Source organism: Rattus rattus, chromosome 6 (genome assembly GCF_011064425.1).
Source record: "Rattus rattus isolate New Zealand chromosome 6, Rrattus_CSIRO_v1, whole genome shotgun sequence".
In the NCBI taxonomy this organism is placed as follows: domain Eukaryota; kingdom Metazoa; phylum Chordata; class Mammalia; order Rodentia; family Muridae; genus Rattus; species Rattus rattus.
Window position 1 is genome coordinate 92,115,332 of NC_046159.1, and position 8,092 is coordinate 92,123,423.

The following is an 8,092-nucleotide window of genomic DNA, read 5'->3' on the forward strand; positions in this document are numbered from 1 at the left end:
TGCACATGTACGTGCAGGCAAAACACCCTTAACACATAAAATAAATTGATTTAAAAATGGTTAAGGAGGAAGAATGTGGCAGAATGGCATAGACAGAGATCCTCATGGGATGACAAACAGATTCTTGAGCCCTTATTCATAGTCTATAAAGTGAAGATGTGTTCCTCTTCTCCACCGTCAGCAGTGAATGGGATGACCCTGCCCCATCCCTTCCTAGCCTCTACTCTTGTCACAGGGACAAAGTGTACCATGGGTAACAAAACACCACAGGCCCAGAAGTTAACAGGACACTTATTCATATCTTACATGAGAAAAACATTATCTCAAGACATAAGGAAGACTCTTGAGACAAACCACTTTCATGAGCAGTGCAGGATTGGTAGACCCTGGATGACTCCAGGAGCCCTGACAGAAGGGTCTGCTCTTTCTTCTGATTTGAGGCTGATGAATCTCTCAGTGTTTTCCCCTCAAACTTTCCTCGTGTTCCTTCTACATACCTTCCTCGTATCCCCTCCCCAAACCTCTTCCTCATCTTCTTTCCCCTCAGGCCCTCCCACTTCACGGGGAAGGCCTCTAGGCTGACATTTGCTATTGAACTCACTCTGTCTGCACAGCAGTTTCCATTTCTAATATTATTGGTATAGCAGTGACTTTCCTCCACTTTGTGTAAGACAGGATCCCTGGGGAAGTGCCCTCATGTGGCATCACAGGTCCTGGTAAGGAGAGCTGGGGATGTCCCCGTGAGCCAGTGTTCCACCTCACTATCCTTTTCACTGGCGTACCAGGCTTCCATTTCCTGCTGAGCCCTGCCCAGTGCACGGACAGCCCTGCCTTAGATCCAGAAGATCAAGAATGGGAGGGGGAGCAGCACAGGGGCAGGGGACTCAGCTCTTACGGTAGTGTAGTTAGGTTAGGAGGGTTGATGAGGTGACAGTGAGGGAGAGAAGGCCAAATGCAGAGGGCCCAGGAAGGACCATTATCAACAGGTACCTGGAGGAGAGGCTCAGGAAGACAGGCAGTGACAGCAAACACACCCCAGAGGCCCAAGTCTCAGATCATAGCTTCTGGACCTCGGTCTTGCTGAGGTAACTCTTCCTCTTCCAGTTCACCATTTTTTCAGCTTGATCCCACTTAAGGTTCCCACTTGCTGAAGCAATCAGCCCAGAGCAAGGAGTCTTTCTCTAGGAAGAAAATGGTACAGTGCCGGATCTGAGGCTGCACTGGACAGAACAAGGCTGGATAGGGTGGTCGACATTTGCTTTCTATTTGGGCCTCAGGAAGCAGGTGACTTGCTAGGAAGCCATGTTTCAGTCAGCAACTGACACCTGAAAATGCGAGAAAGGGGCTGGGAGGGACTCAGTTAGTTAAGTGCTTGTGTGCACATGTTGAGGACCTCAGTTCGGATCCCCGGCACTCACAAGGACTTTCTGAAAATCGGGGATGGTGATGTGTTCTTATAATCCCAACATTGTGGATGTAGAGATGGGGTATCCTGAGAGCTTACTGGCCAGCCAGTCTATCCAATAGATGAGCTCCAAGTTCAATGGGAGATTCTGTCTCAAAAATGTAAGGTGGAGAATGCAAAGAAAACGTTCTACCCTGACTCCTGGCCTCTAGATGCATGGGTATATCAGCAGCAGGAAAAACAAGACAGCAGGGAATTAGGTCAGATCAATAGCTGTCCCTATGATATAGCCCTTCAGGCTAAGTGTGGCAGGCTTGGAGCACACCTTGACTGACAGCTACTAGTTTCTTATTTTAAGCTGTAAGAATCACAGTCTAGTCACTGGTGGCTTCTCCTTAATGCTGTGACTCTTCTATCTGGTGGCTCCACCAGGAAGTGGTTCTGATCGCCCCATGAAGAAGACAGGACCTATCACAAGAAGAAGCAATAAATAGGTTCTTGAACCCTTAATTCCTATTCTGCAAACAAAAGTATGCCCCTTCCTTCTCTTGTTGAAAGTATACAGAATGAGCTCACCCCTTATCCCCAGCCGCTCATCCAACTTACATGGGGATAAAACTGCCAAGTTCGGAATGATGTCAGAAATGAAGCAGGCTACTGATCTGTATCTTATACAAGGAAAAATATCTTGAAACATGAGGAAATAACTGTTTAAAAGGGCCATTTTCATGAGCAGTGGAAAATTACAGAATCCTGGAGATGCAGGAGTGACATGAGCAGCATAGTAGAACACAAGAGGGACCGACTGTCTTTTGTCCTGGCTAGGCCCCATCTGATTGGACAGAGCTCACCCATACTGCAAGCTTGTCTTCCTGACCCAGTCCACTGACCCATGTGCCAGCCCCTTCTGAAACACTTCATAGACAAGCCTAGGACTAGTCTCCCTGGTGCTTCCTGCCCACACATCTTGCTGCTGGATTCCCTCATAGCAAAGAAATGACTATGGAAGGGAGGCAGGTGAGATGTTTGTGCGATACAGAGGAATAAACGCATATGAGAACAAAATCCATAAAGCCCCTTATTGGAGAAAGGAAAGGTGGGTTAACTATACTGTACAACTCCTGAGGGAAAGGCCTCAATGGGGCAAGATTGCATCACCCATTCAGCCCCTGGTGTAAGAAGGAAACTCCAAAAATTACATTTTGGACCCCAGGCCATGTAGATAAAGCTAGTAGATTTGGCCTCCAGTGTCCTTAATATTTAGGACCCACAGGAGAGAAGGGAAGAGCAAAACAAAGTGCAAAATGAGAGCTGAAATGATGGCAGCCACATTGGAAATGCCGTGGATGTCTGCAGTTCCAGAGAAGCCTGGAGGAACTTGCTTTAAATGCAAGATGGGATCCTAGAGAAAGACTGTACCAGGTCCCAGCTGACACCCTGTCACACCTGCCAACAAACCAGGTTGGGCATTTGGCATTAGCGAATTGACTGTCCTGAGTCTTGGAGGGCACAAGAGACGTCTAGAACTCTCATAGCCATGAATGGCATGAGAGACATCCTCATTATCTTCCCCAGAGTATATTATCATAACCTCTGAGAAGCCCAGCATAACACTGGCCATTATGGAAAGGCTGATCCACCTTCTCACAAATATGAGGACAACTTATTCAGTTTTACCTACATTTGCAGGTACATTTGCAGGTACCTACATTTGCAGGAAAACCTACATGTCAGCCCACAACTGTTACTGAGGAGAGAGGTCACATTGATGAAATTCATGTCCCTAAACAAATAGTGACTCGTGGCAAGGGTCATCAAGAGATGGTAGTGATCTCTTAACAGGCTGCAGAGAGGCAGCCATGGGAGGCAAGAAGGCAGTTCAGCTCAACGGGACTCCGTAGCCAGGGCTAGTTCAAACTTCAGGAGGCCAAGTTGTGGGATGATGTCACAGGTGAGGCAGGTACAAGATAGAATGAGGCCTGTCATTGGACGAGAAGGAAGGATGGGTGGGAGAAAAGTTTGAAGGAAGAGGAGGAGATGGGAACATAAGGGGGGAGGAGACAGCAGAGTAGCCGTGGAGAGAACATGGAGGCTGACATTAAGGTTCCACGCTGTACCTTTACAGGTTGTCATGAATGTTCTTAAGGGATGGATGTGTACAGGGCTTTGTATGTTTAGGTGGGCAATTATATCTTATCAATTGGATCAGAGGTTGCTGTGTTGTGTGTTCTTTCGTGTAGCAATTTAAATGTAAGAAAATGTGTGGCAGCTAGAGACACTGGGCCACCACAGAGTTGGGATGTGTGCTTCTGGTAAGATATCTACCAAATATCTTGGGGCACTGCAGAAACAGATCTAGTAGGGGTAAAAAGACAAACCTTTTTTATAATTTTACAACAACACCAAGTGGTTTATTATAGGCATATTTAAGCACAGCACAATTTGGTAAAAACTATTCTGGTAATAATTAACTCAACCCTGCATGTGTAGCAAGCATTCACGAATCTCCTTCAGGAACAAAGAGAGCCAAATGCAGGTCAGATGTGACCATATAGAAATTCATTGTGAAATCCATGAAGAGAGGTTCTACAGATTGACCGAGAAATGCACATATAGGGGTCTGGGAGAGGGTCCAGTGCAGGTCTAACTGCACAGATAGTGCAAAGGGCATCACGCGAATAAGCATCCGCTCCAACTCTCTGGGTGGATAACAGGTATTACATCTCTTCCCTTGAAGGAACGACCCTGTGTGCTTGACATTTCAGGTTCCCCCAGTGCTTATCTGTGAACACAAAGACCTCCAAGCCTCCTACAGACCAGGAATCAGGGAAGGTGCCTTTCTATCTCATCAAGGTTTTAGCTCATCAGAAATTAGAACCAAGGTAGACTAGTGGGGAGGGAGGAGACCTACAGGGAGAGAAAAGATGTGATTGGTGGGCGCACGAGGAAAGGTTGGTTTCTCTTGGACAGGATGATGGGAAGTTGCACAGGCCTTTCACCTTTTATGCAGGACAGGACACCACCATGGCAGTGATTTTAAGGCTTTTTCTGGAACAGGATGGGGAAACACTGTGAAGCAACAGACCACGCTTGGCTTACAACATGGCACCCAAACCTCCTCAATGGTTAACCCCTGTTCAGAGATGAGGCTTACCTGGAGACTAGTGATTAGATTTCACTCACATGCCAGACAGTCTGCAGGGGATACCAAGTTGCCTCTTTCTTGGTTTCAGGAGATTGGAGAGATGGAGCAACTTGCCCTTTGCCTTCAGAAGACTCTCTTGTCCTTGCCATAGTCCATACTACTGGACTCCGAAATTTTTCACTGAATCAGAAAATATCTATTATAGTGAGATTTATGAGACACACAAGTGCATCTCTTATGACCCCAGGATGTATGCTATGTCATGCTCACCATGTCCAGTTAGCTTCATGCCATCAATATAACAAATCAGTAATTTGTCATGGAAGCGGAAGGTGATCAAATCCCTGTGGACTAAACTGTGACTTCAGGCTAGAGAACTGATGTATCCCCAGGGCTGAATAATGAAGCTATATTTAGTTTCATCAACTGAAACTAAACTGCTTCTGGTGTGCCCTGTGGACAGGGGGGAGTGGGAAGGGCACTTGTCAGAGCCATAGCTCCATCAGCAAGTGCCTGGGCCTGTGTTTATCTGCTCAGGCAATGAAACCACGTCTGGTAGAGCAGCTGCAATTGGAATGACCAGCTTACCATTGCCAGACTCCAGAACTTAGTGGTCTGTCTTTTGTAAGAGTCAACAGAGAACTGTATGGAGATGTGGCAATAGTCATCACTTACGTGTTTTTAAGACCTTGACGGTGACACTGATCTCTACAACCCTGTCAAGAATGCAGCTCCCATACAGAGGCTGCTGCGAAGACTCTCTGGCCTTCCCCCACAGCAGCCCTTCCTCCATATTCTCCCTTAGAGAACTGGTATGAGGATCTGACAATTACTAAGGAAGGCTGTGCTGGTTGTTCATTTCATCACTGGAGAAGTGACCACAAGATGGATCTACCCCCTCCGCTGTGAGTCAGAGCTTAGCTGAAACTTCATGGATCGCATGACCTTCATAAAGTCTACTCTGGCTGGGGAGCTCGATGATGTTTTGGGTCTTATGACATTCGTGTTGGTTCAGAATCATACTTTCCTAAGAGTCTGATTATTTCTCTGTCCCCAGTGCAGTCACACTGGGTAACAAAACCACACAGTTCCCTTTGACAAAGCCTCGGAGAGATATTAGCAGTGTAAATGCTGAGTGTGGGGGCCCATCCTAGAGGGAACTTGGCTTCTCTTTCTTCTCCGTGTCCTGAGATTGATTGAGTACCGCTGATTCTGTTTCTGTGATTTGAGATACATCATCGTTCAACTGGCATGGAAGTTTTCTGCTTGTCCAAGTCAAGCATGAACCCAGTAGACATCTTATCTATTTTGCCTCTAGGAACAGTACATTCAGCTCAGCGTCAGAGGTCTCCAAACTCCAGCATGCTCTGATTGTTGCCTTGCCTTTGATGTCTACTTTGGTAGCTATATTTTGGAGTGTTATTACTTGGTCCTAGGTCAAGTTATTCTCATTTCGTTTCCAGCTGTGAGGCAGTGGTTCTTACAATAATTTCTGGGCAATAGAGAGGACTCTTCACAGAGCTTTGCAGGGGGCTGTGGCTCTGTTCACAAGCCTATTGTTCAAAGTATTGGTCAAAAGTACATCTTCTGGGTTGGGGATTTAGCTCAGTGGTAGAGCACTTGCCTAGCAAGCGCAAGGCCCTGGGTTCGGTCCCCAGCTCTGGAAAAAAAAAAGTACATCTTCTGAACCCTATCAATATGTTGGAAGAGACTTAATGATTACTCATTGAAATTTCTCCACACCTTTGAATCCTTTCTATGCTAGCTCAAGGAGATTAGACCTTTCTATTTTGCTCCCAATGGACCACCTTTTGGTCCACATTTTAGTTAGTCAGTCAAACTATTAGCCCCATTCCTAATTCCCTAAGTCATACTGTTAAATACATACTCTCTGTTTTGGGAAGTATATCAATAAATTCATCCAGACCCACGTTTATGTTTCTTCCACAAGTATTTTGAACATTTAAGTCAACGGACCCATTCCCTGGGTTTATGTTTGTAAATTACAAAACTCAGGAAGTTCTTTTGGACCAAAACACATCTCCTCATATGTCAGACTTTGTTCCTCACCTTCAGAGACCTGCTGGACTTTAACTTGTAAGACTACAAGTCAGTGAAATGGTGAGTCTGGGTCCTAGAAAGACTCACATCATCTTACATGGCAACTGCCCTGGGGAGATCATTAGGGTATACACAGCAACACAGGCCTAGGTCCCTAGAGCTAAGTAGAAAGGCTTACTACACCAGTGAGTAGGAGGTCACTACTCACTTCTCACATCATGGGTGTGAACAGAGAAACCACTTTCATTCATAAGCAAGACATCAGAATTCAGAAATTCCATTTCTAGCATCCTTCAGATTCTTCCACACAGCCCATCTTAACTTGTAAAATTCTATTTTTCCCTACCAATGATCTTTGCCAGCACAGTAGATGTCCCCAGAGGTTGCACATTCAGTGTTCACTGTAACTCGGCAACAATACAATGGACAAGCACTTGATTTCAGCAGTTTCAGCCTGTGCTGACAAGGAGGATTCAGCTCAAGGCAAACTTAGAAACTTCGAGAGTGTTTATGTGTAGCTGGAGGCAGAATCCAAATCTTTTTTTTTTATTTTTTTATTAGATATATTTCTTTATTTACATTTCAAACGTTATTACCCTTCCCAGTTTCCTGTCCATAAGCCCCCATTCCTTAGCCTCCCCCTCCCCCATACAGGTATTTCCCCTATACATACCCTTTATTGCCCACCATATTCCCCTGCATTGGGGGTCCAACCTTGGCAGGACCAAGGGCTTCCCCTTCCATTGGTGGCCCAACAAGGCTATTCTCTGCAAATGCAGTTGGAGCCCTGGGTCAGTCCATGTATAGTCTTTCGGTGGTGGTTTAGTCCCTGGAAGCTATGGTTGGTTGGCATTGTTGTTTTTATCGGGTTGCAAGCTCCTTCAATTCGTTCAATACTTCCTCTAATTCACCCCAAGGAGGTCCTATTCTGAGTTCAGTGGTTTGCTGCTAGCATTGACCTCTGTATTGGACATGCTCTGGATGTGTCTCTCAGGAGAGATCTATATCCGGTCCATTTCAGCATGCATTTTCTAGCTTCATCAATCTTATCTAGTTTTGGTGGCTGTGGATCAGGCTCTGAATGGCCATTCCTTGAGTCACTGCCCTAAACTTTGTTTCCACATCCCTTCCTATGGCTATTTTCCCCCTTTGAATAAGGAGTGGGAGCAACCGCATTTTGGTCATCTATCTTCTTGAGCTTCCTGTGGTCTGTGGATTGCATCTTGAGTAATTCGAGCTTTTAGGCTAATATCCACTTATCAATGAGTGCATACCAAGTGTCTTTTTCTGTGATTGAGTAACTTCATTCAGAATTATATTTTCTAGTTCATTCCATTTGCCTATGAATTTCATGAAGTCACTGTTTTTGATAGCTGAGTACTACTCCATTGTGTAGATGTACCAAATTTTCTGTACCCATTCCTCTGTTGAAGGGCATCTGGGTTCTTTCCAGCTTCTGGCTATTATAAATAAGGCTGCTA